Source organism: Argiope bruennichi, chromosome 1 (assembly GCF_947563725.1).
Source record: "Argiope bruennichi chromosome 1, qqArgBrue1.1, whole genome shotgun sequence".
NCBI lineage: Eukaryota > Metazoa > Arthropoda > Arachnida > Araneae > Araneidae > Argiope > Argiope bruennichi.
This window is the reverse complement of record NC_079151.1, coordinates 86,948,066-86,958,267: the sequence shown is the minus strand read 5'-3', so window position 1 is coordinate 86,958,267 and position 10,202 is coordinate 86,948,066.

The following is a 10,202-nucleotide window of genomic DNA, read 5'->3' as shown; positions in this document are numbered from 1 at the left end:
TAGTATTCTATTTTTAAAAGAATATTCAGTTCAATATTATTATTTTTTTTAACTGTCTTCGACTTTAAAATATACATCATAAAAATCTATGTTTTGAAAAAATGTATTTAATTTCAAGATAATTAAAGGAAATGAATGATTATTTTTTCTTGGATTTTTTTTATTCTTTTAAGAATAAAAGTCTTTTTTTTTTCTTTTTTTTTAAAGAGATATAACCGCTTTTTCAGTTTTGAATTGATTCTAATTTATTTGATTAAGTTTTTCATCAAGTTTTTAGTTATAGCTATTTCAATCATTAGTCAATACAAACATTAAAAATCAAATTTTACTTTTAGAAATTCGAAGCTAAATTTTTTGTTGAACCACGACTTTTGTATTTATTGAAAATGTAAATATAAACTTAAATTATTCATTATGAGAAGCGATTACTGTGGTTTTATTTTTGCTACTATAAAATTTGGTTCTTAGGCCTTTCTTGAAGCAAATGCCTTTATCTATAAAGAAAGGAAAGTAAAAATTGGCTATGAACAGTATACTAAATAATTTTATCAGCCAAGAAGATGGCCATTTTCTTCACCAGATCTAAATCCTCGAGTCTTACATCTAAGAGCTTTTATAGATTAAAGAAAATTTCAAATAGGACAGAATTCAGAGTATCCGAGAGATTTCATACTGCTGCGTAAATGTCAATGACACAAATTTGTTCTTAAATTTTTTCGCATTGCATTCAGAAGAAGAATGTAAGAGATTGCTGTTGATCAGTTACAAAGACGGCACTTGATTTGAATAAAACGATTTCAAGATGTATTTTCATTACTGATGAAATTTCAAATATAATATAGAATATCAATTTCTATATTATATTTGAAATAAAAAAGTGGAAATTTTGTATTAATGTTTAATAGACGCCTTGTTAGTGTCTGAATTACACATTATTTTACTAACATTACCCTTTGAATGAAAATGGCAACTTTTACCACAATTATTTCATATTGATTAAGAGGTTTGTCAATTTATCTAAGAATACTTTCTACCTTTACAATATTCCCTAGGATAATTTCTGCATTAGGCGCGTTATTTTACTATTTGACGTTAAAATAAAAAAGAATTTTCATAAATAATAATATCTAAACCGCTGGAGAAAAGCATGTGCCTATAATAAGAGAAAATACGAAAAATATATTTTGCGTTTTTCGAGTCAATAAATACGATATCAAAAAATAGCAAAATCTTATGTTTATATAGACCCCCCCCCCTTATTTTTTCTTTCTTTTAGTGATATTTAATAAAATATTCTTATACAAACATTAAATAAAAACACTTCTGTGACTGTTCAAACTGATCGAGTTCTGCAGCTTTCAATACTATTTGAGAACGTTTTGATGGTTGCCTATAAGAAGATACGAAAATCAATCAGCGGCTCTTGATGGAGGTAACCGTTGTTTTTCTTATATTAATGAAATTCATAGCTTAATAACTCGGCCAATTTTAATCGTAAAAGAATCTGAATTTTTTTGTTTGTTTTAAATATTAACGTGTTAAGAATATTTTATTGAATATTATCAATAGAGTCATAAGATCATATACAAATTTAGATTTCGTAATTTTTTCTACAGCACATTTAATGGCTTAAGCAACACAAAATATATTATTTAATGGTATCTGATAAAATAATTTATTAATAATATAAATTATAATTATATAATTAATATAATTAAATATATATGTAAATAAATATATTATTATGGTAATAATATGGCCTATATTATACTATTACCTCAAATATAATATTATATAAGAAAATATAATATAACAATTTTCCAATTTGAAGTATAGGCCTATCTTTAACAGTTTAAAAATTATATTGGAACACGATTGAAATGAGCACTATTTATTATGATACAAACTTAATACATTTTTAATTTATATCATTCTTACTTCTTTATTTTAATTAGGGAGATTGTATTTCTTAGCTATTTGGATTTAAATATGGGATTTATTTTATACAGATAGTTCCTCATAGACACATCTGTGGCGGCCCAGCAGAGTACTCGCGCTACAAACCACAGAAGAAAATATCGATTTTGTAAGTAGGTCGTCTTTTATTCGACAGCGCTCAAGCAGTGGAAATGAGTTATGGAAACCAGACGAGCAAGTTCACGATTAACTCCAGTCCCCTGCATAAATTACTCTCTCAAACTTTGCTCATTTTTTTTCCTACCTCGAGCACGGAATTAATTATCTTAGCGTGTGTCATAACTCTCCCATTCACTTTCAGAATTGCTCTTTTTGTCTGCCTTGAAATGTTCTTGACACCTAAACCAGTTTTTCAGGACTGTACCACTTCTTTTTTCACCTGTTTGGATTCAATGACGAGCCGTTAAACGTTCCCCTGGGCCATGAATTGATTAATGACGGGAGCCGGGCCGGCTTACATCATCGTCGTAATGGGAGGGTGAAAAATGCGATCTTTCCAGAATATCCTGGAGTTCTTTTCAGAGAAGGGGATTTCTTCATCCAGCGGCTCGCTTTGTGAACGTCGTCAAGTTTGATTTTTCTTTCCTGTATGAAGTTTTCTATGGCCCTCCTCTTTGAGAGAGGCCATTATAGGCTGACATGTATGTATGTTAAAGGCAATATATCAGCCCGATAAAGTTGGGTAGAAGCGAGAAAGCTAAAATAATTTAACCAAGTATTGGGAAATACGTTTTTATGAGTACTGACGTAATTTTTTTGAAATTCATGCATCCTCCCTTCCAAAGCGGTAATACGAAAAATAATTCCAATGAAAAGTGAAGACTGTCTTTTTATTCGACTTCATAAAAGATGTCAAATATAATGTTTAACCTAAAATGATTATATGCTCTGCAACAAAATATCATGGATTATATCATTAAAAAAAAATCTCAAATTGTATAACAGATTGTCTTTTAAATGACCATGTGTCTTCAGAATTTTGATTGATTTTTTAAATGTTTTCCATGTATAATATTTATATTTCCATGTATAATAATTTCAGCACTCTTTATACATTTTTATTTCACCTGACTTGACTTATGATTGAAATCATGAATATTTATAATCGATTTATCATTAACTTCTTGATGAGCTGGAGTTTTAAAATTTTCTACACTTGAGTGTCTTTAATAACAATATAATTCAGTATAATTTTTAAAATTTAATTCGTAATTAATTTAATTAGATTTCGATTTGATACCAGTGGCGCTATTTGATATTTAATTCGAGAAACAATAGATTTCACTTTGATCATATTATACATTGATGATGAAATAAAAAAATTAATTTTTAAAAAATTGTTTTTATTTAATTTACATAACTCTATTTATATTAAAATTGTGAAAGAATAAAACAAAAAAAAAGTGATATATTTACATACATGTTTTTCAGATGGAGTAAATGCATTTGTAAATAAATGCATTCCTGAAAATGGTCTGAATATTTTACTTGAATGTGAATGGTAATACATAAATAAAGTCACTAAAAAGGACTGATTTATGAAAATTTGAATATTACTATTCAATATACTACTTCATCGACCGTCTCAAAGATGATACCCAAATCAGAGATCAGGGTTTCTTGAGACTGATTGGCCTAAGATGATAAAAAAGATGATGACAAATTTAGAACTACTAAAATTTTAGTAGTTCTAAAATTGCAATATTCAAAACTTAATGAATCGGTCAGATTTTATAGCAGAAGATGAAAACGTTTATTTATTTATTTAAAAGTTGGAGTGTCAAGAATATTTCCTAGAATATGATTCCTTAGAGCTAAAGGAATGTCTAAAATTTAAAATTCAAATTTTTTGAAGTATATTTATAGACCAAAACAAAATAAAATATTATTATTGACGTCATTTAAATCCTTTTGAAAGTAAAACTGAAAATTTAATTTTATGGTGAATCAGAGAAATGTTTGTTAAATAATGCTTTGAGATATTACATAAATTATGAAAATTATTCTGTGGTGCACATAAAACTTCAATGCCGAACGACTTTATTTTCAGTACTCATATTTTAAAAAAAATGCTTGGATTCAGTAAGAATTTTTTTTAATTGCGTCTTAATCATTTTCACTTTAAATTAAAGTTGAAATTTTACGGGAGCTAACAGAAAACTAGAGAATGATATATAGTACAATAATTAAAACGGTTTAAGGCCTCCATAATAGTATGAGTGAATTATATGACTATCAAAATTTGAAGCTTAAAAATATTTTGATGAAGAAGCTACTAAAAGAAACGAAAACATAAAATATTTCATTGGAAATTTTAAAGAGCATTTAGATTGGCGAACCGGCTGGTTGCCAAAGGCGGCTGGTTATTAAAAAAAGCTAATTAAAAATGGCTCATTAATTGTCATGCATCTTGCTTTTGCTTCACAGGATTTGTAAAAAAATATTGCAGAAAATTTATTCAATAATTTGCCATTTGAAGTTTCAGTTTCATTTATATATATTTTCATTCAAAGTAAATAGTATATGAATGTTTAAAAAAATCTAATATAAACATAATGTTTTATCAACATTATAGAGCAGAATATTGTTACAAATGCGTTCCCTGCGCAGTTAGTCTCATAGTAAGGTAGAAAGTTTTACAGGTAGCTCTGACGGATGCCCTGCCTCAGCGACATCGGCCCGATATGGCGATGAATTTGGCAACATTGGCGATCAAAATGCACGCAATAGATTTTCTCGATAATGTATGAATTTTTGTGATATTTATATAAGAAGAGAAAATACAAATTAATTCTAGAAGTTTCGATGTTTTGTCATCGAAACTATAAAACCGGTGGAGCACACATAAAAGCACATAGTCAATGAAATCTTCCTTCGGAGTGTTTATATCCAGTGAGTTCTCTCCAAGTTCTCTTCAAGTTCTCTCCAAGTGGTTTCAACTTCCGTTGTTTAATAATGATTTCGTTTTATGTGTTGTTGATTTCTGCGAGATGTATTTCTGTCTCCACTTTAACTGTGTTTTGTTACATATATTTTCATATTTTCTTGGAGAATAAAACATTGTTATGCGTTATTGATCTTGTTGAAATCACCGTACACCCACCAGGTAGATTTTCTGTAATGTTCTATAGTTAAAAAATGTGTCTATTCCTAATGAAGGATATTTTTTTTCTAAAATGTTGTAGAGATTCAAGTTTTGATTTAAATATCGGCAGCTCGTGTGTTCCAATTTGAAGATATTGCAGTTTTTATATAATATTGTTTAATACTAATACTAATTGATACTAATTGTAAATTTTGTTTTACGGCATGCATGCTACTAAAATCTCTGCAGTGACGAAGGAATTAACCTAAATTAACCTATTAGTCTAGCCTATCAACTATGGTGTTCCAAAAACCTTTTCGCATACATTTTAATAAAGATGTAATGCGCCTATATAAGTTTCTGGATCTTTGGTAAAGTCATGAATGAACATGAGCTCAGAATTTTATTTTCAGAGTTCCATACATCGGCTTTCTGAATGTATTTTTCGTTTTAAATGCATTTTGAATGCCTTTTTGGCGACTGAACGAAATAAGAATTTCACACATAACTGCAATTACAGCAATAAAAATCATTCTCCTAGGTTGTGTTTTTAAATTATCGTGTTTACATCCATCCGAAAGTCAATTCTTTGATAGATTTGATTAACACATTAAAAAAAACTGTGCTTAAGATGCAAAATTGTGTGTCGAATTTCATTCATCAAAATGAGAGTATTTTTGAATTATCGATTTGATATTCACGAGTAAGTACAAACGAGCAAATGGACAATAACTCCACGAGTTTAATTTAAGTTTTTTGGTATGGATCATTATTTTAAATGTTAAATGTGTGTACTAAATATCAATGTGTGTACTAAATATCAATGTGTGTACTAAATATAGCTCTTTAAATATTGTATTTATCGTCTTCACTTGTACTCGAACAATCAGACAAACAGCCTCTGAGTGGATTTCATTAAAAGTGATAGAAATCTACAAATTTATGCAATAACCGCATACCAAATTCCATCTATTTAGTTTAACGCTCTTTTTAGCTATCAGGTTCTCAAAAAATGTGACTGGCGGGTTCAGGGAAGTCTGAAATATGGATGTTAGTTAGAATTTCCAAGTTCGAATTTTTTTGGCGATTGCTTTTTTTTTCCCTTCACACACAGAAAACTACAGAAAAATGTGCGTGTGTATGTATGTGTGTGTGTGTGCATGTGGGTTGAAGCTTTACAGAGCAGAATGTTTTATGTAAAACTATCACATTTGCTTCATATACACTTCGGAGATTAAAAGTGATTCGTTTAAAATTTTAAATAAAATGTAAAATAAATTTTTCCGCTGTAAAAATGCAAAATTTAGAGGATGTTTATAAATAACACCATTATAAAATTTAAAAACTTTATCTTTTTAAATTTTATAAGGAAACTATGAAAGTTTTACAATAAAAATAAAATAGCCAATAAAAAAAATGCAAAAATTTGGATTTTTTTATTATTTTTAAAAAATAATATAAATATAATATATATAATAAATTATTAATATAATAAACTAAATTCTTTTTATATACAATAAAGTATTCTACACATTATGCACACATAGTTATCATTAAAAAGTAATTTTTAATAAGCGAAAAAATTCAAATTTAAAAATCTTTAATTTAATTAACTGGAAATTTAATTTATACATAAATAATAAGACGCGCCCATTTCATGGTGGCATGCTAAATTTAAGCTCATTCCTTAGAGTAATTTTTTTTATTACATAAAGTATTCTATATTGCTTCTGAAACGATGTATTATTCAAAATGGGAGACAGAATTTTATTTGGCATTCAAATGCTACTGATCATTCATTCATTTCTTGAATCAAATATCGTTTTCCACGTTGTTGTAATGTAAAAATATGTTTTAAAAAATTCGTTAATTGCAAAAAAAAAAAGGCTTTTCATTCCCATAATATTTAATTAATTGTCGCTACTTTAAAATGTAAAAGATAGTCTCTATCCCTAAGGTAACTATAATTTTTACCTCACATCTTATATAAGATCACTTGAGAAACATAAAAAAAAAATACTGCAAATGAGAATTTTATTTCCAAATAAATACTTTATAAGATTGTAACTATTTATTTTACAAACATATTGACCTAATTATGTCTCTTTTTAATTAATGCATAACAAACTCCAAATTTGGTAAAAAGAGAAGTACCATTCATAATTGCTTAAATTTATTTATGTTTATTTATGCCCCCAAAATTTCTTACAAAGTCCCAAATTTCACAAAATTAATCAAACTTAATTATATTCATTATGAGTTTCTCATATACGAAGTATACAGAATGTATTGCAATTGTCAAAAAAATTCGAATTCGAGATTTTGACGAATCTTTAAGTTTTAGACCACCATTAGTCCGAAAAACACATTTTTTGAAACTATCTGTCTGTCTGTCTGTCTGTGATCAAGATAACTCAAAAATGTTTTGAGTAAGACGGATGAAGTTTGGTATACGAGCTTAACATCAAATATGCAGATTTCTATCAAATTTCGAGCAAAGTCTATTTAGAGGAAGTCTGTCTGTCCGACTGTTCGAATATAAGTTAGCATGATAACTACAAAACGAAGATAGATAGATAGATAAATTTCAGTACAGATGAATTTAACTGAGTAACGAATATGCATTAAAATATTTTCTGCAATGTAATTTCTAATATTTTATATAAAATATTTGAAATGTTGCAAAAACCCTTAAAGATAAATGTTTATCGAAAGGTTTAATTTCTTTTTTTTATCATCAACGAGAGTATTTGAATGGTAAAAGATATTTAAAGAAGATAGGGAATCCGTCATAGATGAATCACGCTCTGATAGACCACCCACTTCGTTTTCATTAATACGTTTATGAGATCAACGAATTTTTGCTTAGAGATAAATTATATTTGTGAATTTTTTCCAAAAATATTCACAAATATAATTCAAGAAGCTCTATATTCATCAGACATGCTACCGTATGATATTTTCTTATTTCCATCGTTGAATCTGCTACTTCATCGTCACTCTTTTAAGTTTACTAATATATTAAAAAATATTCGCTACAAACTCTGAAGAATTTTGCTGAAATCGAATTTAAAGCATGTTTTGAGAATTGGGAAACATTTTGGCAGAAGTGCATTGAAGTTGGAGCAGATTACTTAAAAAAAGAGTGATAAATATATCGATTTATCAATTGATATTTTGGTGTTATATGACAACATTCATGATACTGTTTGATCACAACAGAATAAAGCAAAAAAAAAAAAAATAAATAAATAAAATAAAAATAAATAAACAGAAAAAAAGATACAAAAATATGTAAAGAGATTGTAAATAATGAATGCAGTTTTTTTTTCTTTCTAATTTGGTACCTTTTAAATTAGAGGGACGATCTATGTTAATTTTGATTTTAGGTATTAGAAATTCCATGGTAAAGACCCCATTATTTCATATTAAAATATTTTTGCTTTAATACCATATCAGATTTAAATTATTAGTTTTAGATGAAAGATCTAAACTACACATTTTTAAAAATTTAGACATACGTGTCTATATTTTTATTTAGAGAAAAGTCTAGATTTAAAATTTAATTCTAAAATTTATGAAATGGAATTAAAATTGCATTAAATTAATTAATAAAAAGATAAATTACAGTGGATGGAATAAAAATGATGGAAAAGTAGGCCAGATTATAAAAATTATTAAATTATCCGAGATTTTATAAATGATCACTTCTTACTCATCACAGCGCTGAAAATACTTTTTTACCGTAATCTGTTCTTATTCATTTTTTCTGACCTCTTAATATAAATTATTTTATTAATGTTTAATGTTGAATACATTTATAACATATTTCAGAGATAGGCAGTCAGTCCAAAAAAGAAAAAAGGAATAAAATACTGTACACATTTTTTCGATTGATTTGATTTTGATATATTCTAAACTTTATAATCAATATATTTAAAATGTTTAGAAAAAACCGGCGTTCCGATTTCATTAATTTATATATAATATGAAAGCTTACGGTATCTAGACATTTCAACAATGGTAGCATAATCCAATCTCATTTTTTAGAAAAATCTTGAAAACCATGCTTAATTGTGCATTTTCTAAAAGGAAAAAAGTATCTACAAAGAACGTCGATTCCAGCCACCATAACAATCTCGAAAATTTTTATTTTATTTGAAAGCTCAAGATGCCTATATATACATTACAAATGGTTGCCCCCCCCCCGCACAATCTTTGTTTTCGAGAGATAGCGAAAAATAAAATCTTTATTCACCCGGCTTCAGCAACGGGATTGATTTCGCCAATTATTTTTACCTCTTTGTGATTGAAACTAACCTATTAGAATGCTTTATATTTATTGTGAAAGTACAATTAAAGATAGTGCTTTCATTTGGTGTGATAAAATAATGCTCTCCGAAGTTGGTTGGCATGACAGAGTTAATGCTATTAATATGGAGTGTGTGAAAAGCTGGTCAACGAAGTTGGCTAGTATCTAATTTAATTCCAAGTAAATACTTGACCTGAAACATAGATTAACCCTGCAACGGGCACAAGCTATTTTCTTTCGAAATTTACATTTTACGCTATAATTAGAGAAAAGAAGCTCATTTATAACCAAAAAAAATAATTAAAAATTTTTTTGTTGTTGTGGCTATTGTTTATAATAGGGGGGGGGGACATATTTACCACCGCCCCAATACAAGCAATGGCACATTTTACTGACTTATTCAATAGAAAAAATATGAAATACAAATAATTTCACAAATAAATATGCATTTTTGTAAAACTATTTATTATTAGTTATTTCAAAATTTAAAATATATTAATTACACATGAAAAAGAGAAAAACCAAATACAAATTCCCAAATTCATTATTTCATAATTCATAATTCCCAAATGCATTATTTTTAATTATTCTGGTGAAACAACATAAAACAAGGAGCTGTACACAATGGAACATTACATTTTTAACACGACATTTTGTCCGTTTCTGATTAGTTTTGGTGTTACAATGTTTGCAAGATATTTTAAGGCGGTTTTAAGATATTTACCACCGCCTTAAAAAGGGTTAAATCCTTAAAAAAATTATCGGAATTTAGTACAGCGCTCATCGATTAAATATTGCACGAATGGAGAAAGATATGCCTAAGATGAA